At 45.8% G+C, this 12,242-nt stretch overlaps 4 non-coding genes across 4 annotated transcripts; 2 read left to right on the forward strand and 2 right to left on the reverse strand.

The window, feature by feature from the left end:
• Positions 1-1,722: 1,722 nt before the first annotated feature.
• TRNAM-CAU (transfer RNA methionine (anticodon CAU)) lies at positions 1,723-1,795 on the reverse strand. Its single transcript has one exon. It is a non-coding gene; the product is annotated as a tRNA-Met (tRNA).
• Positions 1,796-2,200: 405 nt separating this feature from the next.
• Positions 2,201-2,282, forward strand: TRNAL-AAG (transfer RNA leucine (anticodon AAG)). The gene has a single exon. It is a non-coding gene; the product is annotated as a tRNA-Leu (tRNA).
• Positions 2,283-4,965: 2,683 nt separating this feature from the next.
• Positions 4,966-5,037, forward strand: TRNAQ-CUG (transfer RNA glutamine (anticodon CUG)). Its single transcript has one exon. It is a non-coding gene; the product is annotated as a tRNA-Gln (tRNA).
• A 367-nt stretch (positions 5,038-5,404) lies between these two features.
• TRNAL-CAA (transfer RNA leucine (anticodon CAA)) lies at positions 5,405-5,510 on the reverse strand. Its single transcript has 2 exons — positions 5,473-5,510; positions 5,405-5,450 (listed from the first exon to the last, which is right to left on the reverse strand). It is a non-coding gene; the product is annotated as a tRNA-Leu (tRNA).
• Positions 5,511-12,242: the final 6,732 nt, after the last annotated feature.

Below are 12,242 nucleotides of genomic sequence, written 5' to 3' on the forward strand. Positions count from 1 at the left end.
ATCCGCCTGCCCTGCCATGTTCTTTACCTTCCAAAGTCCCCCGGATCCTAAGAATGTTTTGCACTAAGCACACAACAAAATGGCTTTGTCAGCTTATCTTGAGCAAAGCAATCTGCTTTGTCTTGGGTTTATACTTTATCAAGGAGAAGTAGCCACGACACAAAGAATTATATACAACCACTCAACTACCGGTGCAATAAATTTCAGAAAAATATTCGGAAATGTTAAGCGAAACAAACAAGTATAGTCTCATGACCTGCTTTTCCAAATTCAAGGAGATGATGCAAATGAATCCTTGAAAAAAGTGTCTAGGACATGCCGAGAGCTCAATGAAAAGTAGGTGTTGTCATTATCAGTATTATAACTATTGTAAAATAGAAGATCGTTTCAATCGCTTTGGTTGTGCCACTTTAGACAAATTACTTCCTCTCTCATCTTCTTTCCTACTTTACATCCTACAAGAAAAATTTCCTCCTCAAAGTCTGGGTTTCAGACAATGGTTGTCACGTGGTACATTTCTGATCTGTATTTGGAAGCAAGCTCCCATCCCTCCTGCCTTTGGCGTTTGCTGCAACACACCCCAGTCTCTCTCCCGTACCCTGCAGTTCGTGTCCACACTGTGGCGGTCACAAGTCAACTCTGTACTGAAGATTAATTCACTAAAGTTAGGAAGTGGTGCCAGCGCCAAGGCGTCCGGGCAGGACTTCAGATTGCGAAGACTCGGAATCCAGTTATCCTCTCCGTGCTAACGTCTCACCCCTAGATTCTATTTCGGCCTGATTTATACGAACTTCAAGCCCTGATCAATAAAGTATCAGCCAGTCTACCCGCAGAATCCAGACGGGACAGAGCCCGCCTTGCCGTCACAGAATCTTCAGAACACGCCAGCCTCCTGTTGCTGACCAGTCCCAGGAAGGCCCTGAGAGCTGTGGACCAACCAGAGGCCTGAACACGGGCTGATCGCCCCGCCGCTCAACCCCCTTTTGAATTTTTGTCAGGGTTCTCAATCCCTCGGGAGTCTTGGAATTAAGAAGTAGCTTTCCGACTCCTTGCTGTGCCCGTTGCAAACGCCTGCCTTCTTCCACCAACCCGGTGCCAGTAAGCAGCTTGCTGTGCCCTGAGCAAGGGGACCCAATTTGGGGGTTCAGCAGCACTTCCTCCAACCGGGCTCGGGGGTGTTTTCCACTACACAGTTAAAAACAGACTTAGGTAATCTATACAAGGACCATGGAAAGCGTGAATGCACTTAAATCTGAATAAAGGGAGGACAGTGGTAGAAAATTAGAGTGAGAAAGTTATGCACACCATAACCCACTCTCCACCTCCAGCAGAGTGGGTTGTAAAGGGAGATAACTTTCTCCAGGCTAGTAGAGAAAGGAAATGAGGTTTAAACCAAGAACTGAAGGCTTAGCAGTGACCGGGCAGGATGTGCGGCTCTGGCATCCCAGGAAGATGAGAGCAGAGCGCTCCAAGAAAACTGAAAGACAATCAGAGGCCTATGAGTGCAGGAAGCTTGGGAGAGTGGCGTTGGAGGTGGACAGGAAGGCAGGGCCGCAGGGCGGACCGGCGAGCTCGGAGGGTATGACTAGCAGTGCAGCGTGCACGCCTCGCCCTGGCAGACACAGAAGGATTCTGATGCGTCCTGATTTGAGTCATAGGCCGGAGGATGGCGGGAAAGATGGAGTGCTTTTGGTTAAGGGCAAGAAAAAAACTTCCTTGCGTTGCCCCCTCTGAGGTTCGAACTCAGGACCTTCAGATTATGAGACTGACGCGCTGCCTACTGCGCTAAGGAGGCAACTGAAAAGTCTTTTTTGCGGAACCTATACCAACGTAGGAAAACGTCTTCATTTCCCAGCAAGGCGGAACTGTGATCTCACAGGCTGGATAACAAAGATACTCAGGACGAGAGAGGCGCAGCCTCCCGGCCCAAGCCCAGTCCCCTCGCCGGCTCCTCCGGCGGACACTTCGGGTGCCTTGAGCACGCCTGAGGCCGCACCTCGCCCAGGACCTGCGCCGGCCCGATCTGGCCTCCGGGGTGGGCCGCGTGGGTGACGTCGGGCCGTTGGCCGTGAGGAAACGCGGGGCGGGTGCTGGCGGAAGGCCCGCAGAAGGTGCGGGGAGCCGTGAGGGAGCGCGGGAGGCCCCAGGGCTGAGCGGTGTGCTGTGGAGGGCAGGCTGGGTGCGTCCCCTTCTCGTGGGTGGTAGCGTGGCCGAGCGGTCTAAGGCGCTGGATTAAGGCTCCAGTCTCTTCGGGGGCGTGGGTTCGAATCCCACCGCTGCCAGCTAGGAACTAATTTTTTTTCCCCTCTTGTCTCAATAGATGTTTTTCCCTCCATGCTCAATGCGGACAGTTGACACAGCCTGTAAAGTCTGTTTTCTCGGGGGTCAAAGATAAGACCCATATACACCGTCCCCCAAACAGCACCCAACCTGATACATCTATTAAGTATTCCAAGTAAGAGCCGCTGAGCTCCCACTGAGCTCTCTTGACAATCATTGTATTTTCACCACCCAGAAATATCCGACATGGGACAGGTGTTTCACTCATTTGTTATTTTAAGAAAATATCCAGCACCTGCTATGTGCCGGCTACCTGTTTGGGCAGACACCGCATGAAAGGCGAATGAATGATTGTCCATCTCCCTGCTTCCGCCGGGAGCTGGACACAGGTCCTGCCTGCCTCACCGCAGGGCTGAATTCTGTGCGAACCTCCCGCTGTTCTCAGCACCGCTGCAGCCTTCTGGTTGCAAGTTCCGGACCCAGGTGAAGGGGAACTGCCCCGCGCCCTGGCTCAGCCGGCGCTTCCCTGGCCGCCTTTCCTCTCCTCGCGCGCATCTGAGCCGGCCTTTGGGCTCCGTTATCACTCGGCCCATCGCTCATCTTAGCACTTGTCCACAGCACATTTTTGGAAAGTTTTGTATAATGTTTGCTTTTACCCATACACCATACATTTTATCAGGTACAGAACCATTTTTCTTTTGCTTTCATTCATCATGAAAATTAAATATTTGCGATTTCAGCGAATTCATACACAAAATAATGTAATTTTTGAAATGAGCAAAATAAACAAAAAGATGAAGATCCAGAAAGACCCGAGCTCCTCCGTTCTCTGTAGGGCTGGATACTTCAAAATCTTTCCACGACCCTCCCGTTGAGGTGGGTCTACACAACTGATGATGCTACACTGACTTGTTCTTCCTGAGCTCAGCTCTGCTGCAGGGGGCCTTGCAAACCACCCTTGCTCAGAGTCAACAGGGAACAAACTGTTTCTGGATTGAGGAGTTTAGGCGTCTCTCCCTAGAGCCATTCCCCTCAGCGGACTTTGCAATCGCCTTGAAATGTTTGTGAATCGACCACGGACAATTCCAGACTCAACAATAAATAAATGAACACCGTGGCCATCTCTCACATTTTCCCAGTCTTTACCATTATTCTTCTCAAGGTGCTAAAGGTGAAAAAAACAATCATGTAGATCCTTTCCCCATTTGCCTATCTTAATAGTAAGATTTTAAAGTTCTGGTTTCATCTATTTCCAGTTTTCAAAATAATTTGGTTTATAGAGTTCATCAGTAACAAAAAAGGAGGAAACTTTTTTTTTCTTTTCCTGGTAATCGGTGCTTTTTTTTTTTTTTTTTCCCCAGACACAAGATGATGGCTCAGAGAATCAAGAATGCCAACTGTGCTAAGGAAGAAAGACTTAGTCCATTCTTCAGCTGGATCAGATACAACTTAGACAATGTTTAAGACCAAGAGAAGAGAGAATGGAGAGATTACCTTGGGAGGTTTGGACACTGAGGAGCACTTTGTGGTCACCTAGCTGGAAGTCCGAATTTCACTGCTTTTTTCCTCACTTCCCAAACAATACGTTCAAATAAAGGTATACTTACGGAGCAGCTAATTTGTGATGGGCACCCTGCTTGGTAAAAGACACAATAAAAGGATAAATGCCAGAAAAAGATTTGAGGGTTCCTTAGAAATTCAGCCTCACATTAGGCATAGATGGCCAATAACTAATATTTACATGACTGCAGTGGTCATTCACACCTGTTTCTCTTCTAGCTATGTTACACTCATGTGGTCTGCTAATTACATATTGCTCTTACTTTTACTAGATAAGTAAGCATTTTGTCTTAATATTGTTAAGATTTAGAAAAATAAATGACTCTGTTCAGAACTATGAAATTCTCCTTTGTCACCCACACTGGAATGGCCCTCTCTTTGGGGGCCTTTCGTCTTGTCAAATCTAGCTTATCTAGTGACAGCAAAAAGAATCCCTACAAAAGGCCTAAAAATAAGCTGAGTATCCGTCCCCTGAGTTCATTCATCCTCTCATCCACTCATTTATGCATTCATACAACATACACCGATCGAGCTTCTATTAAGTGGAAGCCCCTGGACTATCAATGACCATGGCCCACGGCCCTTCGCTCCCAAGTTCAAGCCCACCACTAGAGCTGAGCTAAGTACCCAGATCCTCACAGGTTGCCTTCGAGGCTTCTGCAGGTATCACAGGATGAGAAAAGACTTGTAGAACGGAGATGGTGTATTTTTCTTTACTCTCTTTCAAATGTGAGACTAAAATCCCATTTATCCTGCCGTCAGTTGGAAAGGAAAGCAAATCAAAACTCCAGGGGTAAAAACATTCGCGGACCAGGATTCTGCCCTGCCCCTAAGACGGAAGGGACGAGACCTGGGAAGAAGGCACTGGGGAAACAGTGTGCGACCCCTCCCACGCCCCGCCCACCCCTATCTTGGGCGTTGCTGTTGCCCGCCGCTGAGAAGTGCAGAGAATTTATATCCGGAAAAAAAAAATATTACCCTCTGAAAATTCTTCTAAGTTGATCAAAGAGATGAGACTGAGCTTTGCTTTAACGCGATGTCTGATTTTCTGCGATAATCTTTCTCTGGCAAAAGTCTTACGCAGGAGATCTGAGATGGACAGTGTATCCACCTGCTCCCAGGGAGGGTTCCATGGTGTAATGGTTAGCACTCTGGACTCTGAATCCAGCGATCCGAGTTCAAATCTCGGTGGAACCTTTCGTAGTCTCTCTTTTGGTGATCAACGTCGAATAGCGCTGTTTTTGATTTTTCATGGGTTCTAACAGAGTGAGGACATCGGATAAAAGGACCTGATTACGTATGGGGTCCGAAGCAACCAGGAATTAGTTTGTGTATAGGTCAGTGTGTTTCCTCCTGACGAATTTTGCTCCCAATGCGTCTCGAATGAGCCAACCGGAACAAGACGTGGTTTGTGATTAAGTGACGGACAAAACGGAAAAGGAACGAGAAGGACCTCATTGAGGATCTGTTATATTAGTTAGGATCGAAAAGGAAAAGGTAAAAGAAAGGAAACAAAAGGCTGAAACAGCTGGAATTACGGGGTTTGAGGGAAAAAAAAGCCATGTGTCAGAAGTGGGATTCGAACCCACGCCTCCATTCGGAGACCAGAATCCTCATGGCGAGGAAGCAGAGCTTGAGTCTGGCGCCTTAGACCACTCGGCCATCCTGACACCCGCGGTCAGACGGTGGCAGGAATGCGTCCTTGGTGAAGAACGGGCCATCCGCCTACGCCCTCTGCGTTCATGCCTTGGAGTCTGCTCTGGGAAGTGGAAATGCAAACTCCCATAAGAGAAAGAATTCTCAGTGCAGTCGGGAATTGTGATGCAGCTTGCGAGCTTTTCCCCTCGTCTGGGCCAGAAGTCGGTGCTTCGAGTTCTTCCCTTCCCTCGGGATACCGAAGCACGCGGATCCTACCACTCCGCCGGACCCGGACAGCGCAGGACAGAGTCCCCTCCGTCCCGACGCCCTACCGCGCCCGAGACGCTGCCTGCAAACCCTTCGAATGGGAACGGGGAAGTGAGCAAACCAGTGCAGATCGCTGAGACAGTAGGAGCGTGCTCGGGCATTGCTGCTAGAAATGTAAACTAATACATCCACTTTGAAAAACTGGCATTATTTAAAAAGCTAGACATTTCTACTAGCATTTCTACTTCTAGAAATGAGAGCATTTGCCTACTTATAGACAAATACAAAAATGTTTATGGCAGTTTAATAATAGGGAAGAACTTAACCCAATACCCATTAATAGCATGATAATCAAATAAATTGTGATACATTCATATTGTGAATCACTACAGAGTAGAGGAAAGATGAATTACAGACATAATAAGTAAAAAAAATAGACATAATAAAGTGCTTACTGTGTGAGTCAACCATCTACAAGGCCCCCATCCCATATGGGCACCAGTTCAAGTCCCTGCTACTCTGTTTCTGATCCAGCTCCTCGCTAATGAATGTGCCTGAGAAAGCTGCAGAACATGACCCAAGTGCTTGGGTAGCTGCTACCCACGTGAGAGACCCAGAGAGAGTTCCTGGCTCCTGGCTTCAGCTTGGCCATCTGGAGAGTGAACCAGCAGATTGAAGATTCTCTCTCTCTCTCTCTCCCTCCCTCTCTCCCTCCCTCCCTCTCATTGCTTTTCAAGTACATACATAAATCTTAAAAGAAGAAGGAGGAGGAGGAGGAAAGGAAGAAGAGGAAAGGAAGAGGAGGAGGAAGAAGAAGAAGAAGGAGAAGAAGATCAGAAAAGTGATCTCTTCTGAGGAATCTCTCGGTGTGGGTGTTGAGGAGGCCCTCTTAGATACTGAAAGTGTTCTCCATCTTGATCTGCACACATTATTTATTAAGCTACAAATTGGAGCCTTATGCCGGGACCACCTGCAAACAATGCAGAGGCATCTTCTTGTCCAAGTTTGGCCCAGGAAGGGAAGAGAGATATTCCCGGATCTCACAAAGGCACTGAAATCTTCCTAAACTCCAACACATTCCAGGGCCTTTGACTATTTCTCCCTTGCAGTTCCAGACACCTTTTCCACCCACTCTGTTACTCTTCCTCGTAACACCCTGGCCCCCATGTCCCTTGTCACACTTAGCACCCATATATGGACTGACTTGCTGAGTAACCTAATGCTGCCACTCCCACTCCTTATTCTGAATATTTCACTTGGGGCTCACTGGCGTGTTCTTCAGCTCCATGTGGCACTGACAACTGACTGACAAGGTGTCCATTTCGCACCTGGGCTCCTCTTCATTCAGGAGATCGGTGTCCTTGTCAGGGAACGGCGGGCTGTATGACCTCAGCTGAGCCACCTCCCCTCTGTGATGTCCCACGGAGGACTAGTTGGATACTATTATGGACTGACTTTTGTTTCCCAGTGAATTCCTATGGTGAAATTCTAAACCCCAAAGTGATTGTTTAGAGACAGGGTCTTTCAGGAAATCATAGGGTGGGGCTCAAATCTTATAGGATATGGGTCCTCTGCTGTGGCCTGGGAGTGCAGTGAAGGATGGCCCAGGTCCTTGGGTCCTGCACCCTCATGGGAGACCAGGAGGAGGCATCTGGCTCCTGGTTTCAGATTGGCGCAGCACACCGGCCGCAGTGCACCGGCCATAGCAGCCACTTGAGGGGGTGAATCAACGAAAAAGGAAGACCTTCCTCTCTGTCTCTCTCTCTCTCTCACTGTCTGACTCTGCCTGTCAAAAAAAAAAAAAAAGATTTAAAGAACAAAGGAGGGCTGGTGCTGTGGAGCAGTGGGTTAAAGCCCTGGCCTGAAGCGCTGGCATCCCATATGGGCGGCTGCTCCACTTCTGATCCAGCTCTCTGCTATGGCCTGGGAAAGCAGTAGAGGATGGCCCAAGTCCTTGGGCCCCTGCACCCACGTGGGAGACCCAGAAGAAGCTCCTGGCTTCTGGATTCAGATCAGCACAGCTCCGGCCGTTGCAGTCATCTGGCGAGTGAACCAGTGGATGGAAGACCTCTCTCTATATACCTCTCCCTGTCTATACTCTCTGTAACTCTGTCTTTCAAATAAATAAAATAAATCTAAAAAAAAAAAAATGAACATGGACTGTTCATTTAAGGAAACATGTGAACTATTAATAAACAAAAACATGAATCAATTTGTATTGTGGCTGTTGTGCCTGAGCGAGTGCTGACAGAGGAGTGCCACATACTGAGAAATTTTAGAGTCCTTTATTGCCGGCCGGCCGAGAGTGGGCTCATGCCCCAAAGAACTCTCGACTCTGAAGCCCAAAGCAACAGGGTTTATAAAGGCAAAAACCACAAAATCAGGAGGGGAATACATGGTTGCTAGGATCGGGGGGAATACATGGTTACTGGGGTCAAGCTGACCTAAAACCTATGCGAAACTAGTATCAATTATAATCTTGAAAATACCAGTTACAATTTTAACAATTCCAAGTATAATCTTGACATTAATCCAGGTATTGGTTTTAATCATATGTAGGACATAGACAAATTACATTTTTATCATTAACCCAGGTGTAGCCTACTCACTTCCAAGCTTGAGCAATCATGGTAGGGGTTTCTGTGCTCTGCCAAGTGTGATGTAGTGGACTGCTATTGTTTAACTGTTTTAGATCATAGTTTCAGACCAGAGTCTCACGGTGGGGGGGGGGGGTACCTTCCCAGAATGGAGTCTCAGGTTCTCCAAAATGGAGTCCCTACTGTCAAGGTGCTACTTCATGGCATTCAAATCCTAGCACCTTTGGAAAGCATAAAGTACCAAGGTTTTGAAGGCTACTATCATGATTCATTCAAGATCTGAGTCTGAATAACCTTATGAAACTAAGATCCACTTTAAAAATTTCAAGTCTCATCCTGAAGCATTAAAGCTCTCCACTGAACCCTCTCGCAAGAGTAAAACAGAGACGAAAGCTCATTAATACATTCTGTTTTATATCCTCTCTAACTTCTGGTCCAATTCCTTGGCCTTCAGGATCAGGCTTATGTTCCATCACACTACAGCCAACAAAATAGTGCCTTCTAATTTTATATATGCATATAAAATGGCCAAAAGTTTTCATTGGAAGAGAAGCGTAGGTTTTTATTGTATCCTGTAGGAAGTTGAGCCAATACTAAGAAAATGAGGATGAGGTGAGCATTTAGTGCAGCGATTCTGAGGCTGCTTGAGAAGTCAAGTTCCAACGCTGCTCCCAGTTCCAGCTTCCTGCCAATATGCACCCATGTGGGAGACCAAGGTTGAGTTTCTGGCTTCTGGCTTCACCCTGGTCCACCTCAGGTGTTTCAGGCATGTAGGAAGTAAAGCAGCAGGGATATTTCTCTTTCAAATAAAGACAAATTTTTTAAAAAGGAAAGTGAAGACGAAGGGGTTAAAAATATTTGAGGTTACATTATCCTCCCAGAAGCTATGTGGTTTACAGAATTCTCAACCAAAAAGTTGATGGATCTCAGTCTACTTCGGCCTTTTACTAGGCATACAACTTAGAAAGTCTCTTAGCCTCTCTGAATCTTAACTTAATTATCTGTAAAGGGAATCTGATAATATTGTCCCTACTTACCTCACTGAGTTTTTCTGAGCATCAACTGAAATAATGTACATTAAAAAAAAAAAGACTTTTATATGAAATACACAATACAAACATAAGGTCCTGTTACATAAGTTGCAAGTCATTCCCTCAACTGCTGGGCCTGAGAAGGTGGGAGGTTTAAGTACACAGGAAATATGTACCAAGCCTAGGCTGGATACACAGTAACAAGGCTATGTTAAAAATCATTTTAGGGGTTCTGTGAGGTAGTCACCCCCTGCAGCACTAGCATCCCATATGGGCACCAGTTTGTTTCTACTTCAGATCCAGCCCCCTGCTAATATGCCTGGAAAAGCAGCAGAAGATGACCCAAGTGCTTGGGCCCCTGCACCTATGTGGGAGACCTGGAAGAAGCTCTTGGCTCTTGACTGCTGGCTTCAGCCTGGCCCAGCCCTGGCTGTTGCAGCCATTTGGGGAGTGAACCAGGTAATGGAGGACTTTCTCTCTCTCTCTCTGATTCTGCCTCTCCCTTTCTGTAACTCTGCCTTTCAAATAAATAAATAAATCTTTAAAAATAAAAAATTTCATTTTATTTTTTCCTAAGAACATAGAAAACCATTATGGCTAATTCTAAGAAAGATGAAGACTATAAGTTCCCCTGAAATTATAAATTAGCTTTGAGAACACTCTAGAGCAGTTAGTACGCTGTAACACATTAGTGCTTTCCAAATTTTGTTCACTGACTTGTGACCAGCAATTTATATATATATATATATATATATATGAAAGAACATAGAGAGGCCAGCATTGTGGTGTAGTGGGTTAAGCTGGTTTTTGTACCTGGCTGTTCCACTTCCAATCCAGCTCCCTGCTAATGGCCTGAGAAGGCGGCAGAAGGTGGCCCAAGTGTTTGTGTCCTTGCACCCACATGGGAGACCCTGAGGAAATTCCCAGCTCCAGGCTTCAGTCTGGCCCAGCTCTGGCCATGTGGCCATTTGAGGAGTGAACTAGCAGACGGAAGATCTCCCTCTTTCTGTAACTCTGCCTTTCAAATAAATAAGAAAGAAATACCACCCCCCCAAAAAAAAGCAAAGCAGAACTTTTCACAACATATTCTACATGGTAAGAGTAAATAATGTTTAGCTATATGTATAACATAAATGTATATAATCTGGTCATTAAATGTGTGCATTTCCCCTGTGGGGAGGGGGAAGAAGAGGAAGAGTCACCAGGCATGGGTGTGCACAGAGCAAAGGTAACATCAAGACATGAGACAGCCTACAGCCTACAAGAAGGAAGACCTCAGGAGTAACCAATGCTGCAGCCACCCTGATCCTGGACTTCCAGAACCCAGAAAATAACTGAGAAAATACCTTTCTGTGTTTAGGCCATCTAGTCTGTGATATTTTTTAAGGCAGCCCAAACAGACTAGTGCAGACATCATCCATGGTGGCTAAGAACTTTATAGAATCACCCCTGCCACATTCTATTGGTCAGAGCATTTGAAGGCCAGGCCAGATCCCATGGGCCTGAGAGGCCTGCACCTCTTGAGGATGCAATGCCATGCGCATAGGAGAAGGGAAAAGACAGCTGAGATCCCTGCCTGCACTCAGCCTGCAGGAGGCTGAGGGCTCTACAAAGGCAGGATTTTTTGCCTCGCGTCTTTAACATGCTTACCCTGCTCATGTTAAAGTGTCTGCACTGAAGAAAACCCCCCAAACCCTTGCTACTCGAAAGGTTGGGTTAGATTAGCTTCCCCCCAACTATTTTGAAAGATTTATTCCTGGGGAAACAGTATAGTATGCGGTAGGAAATAAATCGCCAATTGAAAAGGAAAGACTATTTAAATATCTATTGGCATTCATATTTTCCCATGACCGTAGTACTTGAGTATGCTCAGATTCTTGAATCTTGTCCTAGATTGCTTGTACAGTCTTTTTTCACAGAGGTGCTTGAAAGAAATAACCTATATCAGGAACATTGTCATGAGAACTAGATAAATTCAGTAAAATAATAATCTGAGGGGGAAAAAAGAGAGGTGGGTTGGGGTGGTGCGTATCAGGGTAGTGGGGGAAGACCTAGCGGAGGCTTGGCTCAGATTAAGAGGCTGTTTAGTATAAAAGTTAAGAGCCCAGACCCTGGAACCAATCAATCTGGGTTGTTTCCAGGCATGGCTATTATGAATAGTGCTTTGTGCAGATTTTTGTGTGAACAGGCATTTTAATTTCTCTGGAATATGTGCAAAAAGATATGCAGAGTTGAGACTCAAACAGCAGCCATTAGGTACCTCATTGAAAAGAGATCTGCTCTGATAATTGAACATAAAACAAGCCAATCACTCTCCATCCTCCACATACGGATTCATTTCTCTTCATCTTATGTTTAGTTCTTGATGTGGTTAGTATCCCTCGTCTTTCCCTCTAGCAAGTAACTCCATCAATTGAAGAATTTTACCTATTTTTCCCCAGTGTCCTGAAACCTTGAAAAATGCCTAGCACATACTTGTCACTCAAACATTTGTTGAATAAATTGAATGAATCTCAAACATATTTCCAATCAGTATATAGAGATCTTTCTTTTTAGTACTTGCAAGGTATGTCATTATATGCTCACAGAGTGTTTTAATGTAACTTGTCCCCTATGATATTCATGTTAGTTCCAGGATTTTAGTTATAGTTCAATGACAGCTCTTGTATAGTAAATCATCTTTGTGCAGATTGGCAAGAAGTGGAATAGGTGGTAAAAGAATATATGCACTAAAAACATGTCAAACTATGGCCAAAATGTTTCCAATAGTGTTTTCCCAATTCCCATTCCCAGTGTGCCTATCCTCACCATTGTCACCAAAAAGTATTGAGTATTGCCAAGGTTTTTTATTACATATTTGTTGACTGTG

This window comes from Lepus europaeus, chromosome 3, assembly GCF_033115175.1.
Source record: "Lepus europaeus isolate LE1 chromosome 3, mLepTim1.pri, whole genome shotgun sequence".
Lineage (NCBI taxonomy): Eukaryota > Metazoa > Chordata > Mammalia > Lagomorpha > Leporidae > Lepus > Lepus europaeus.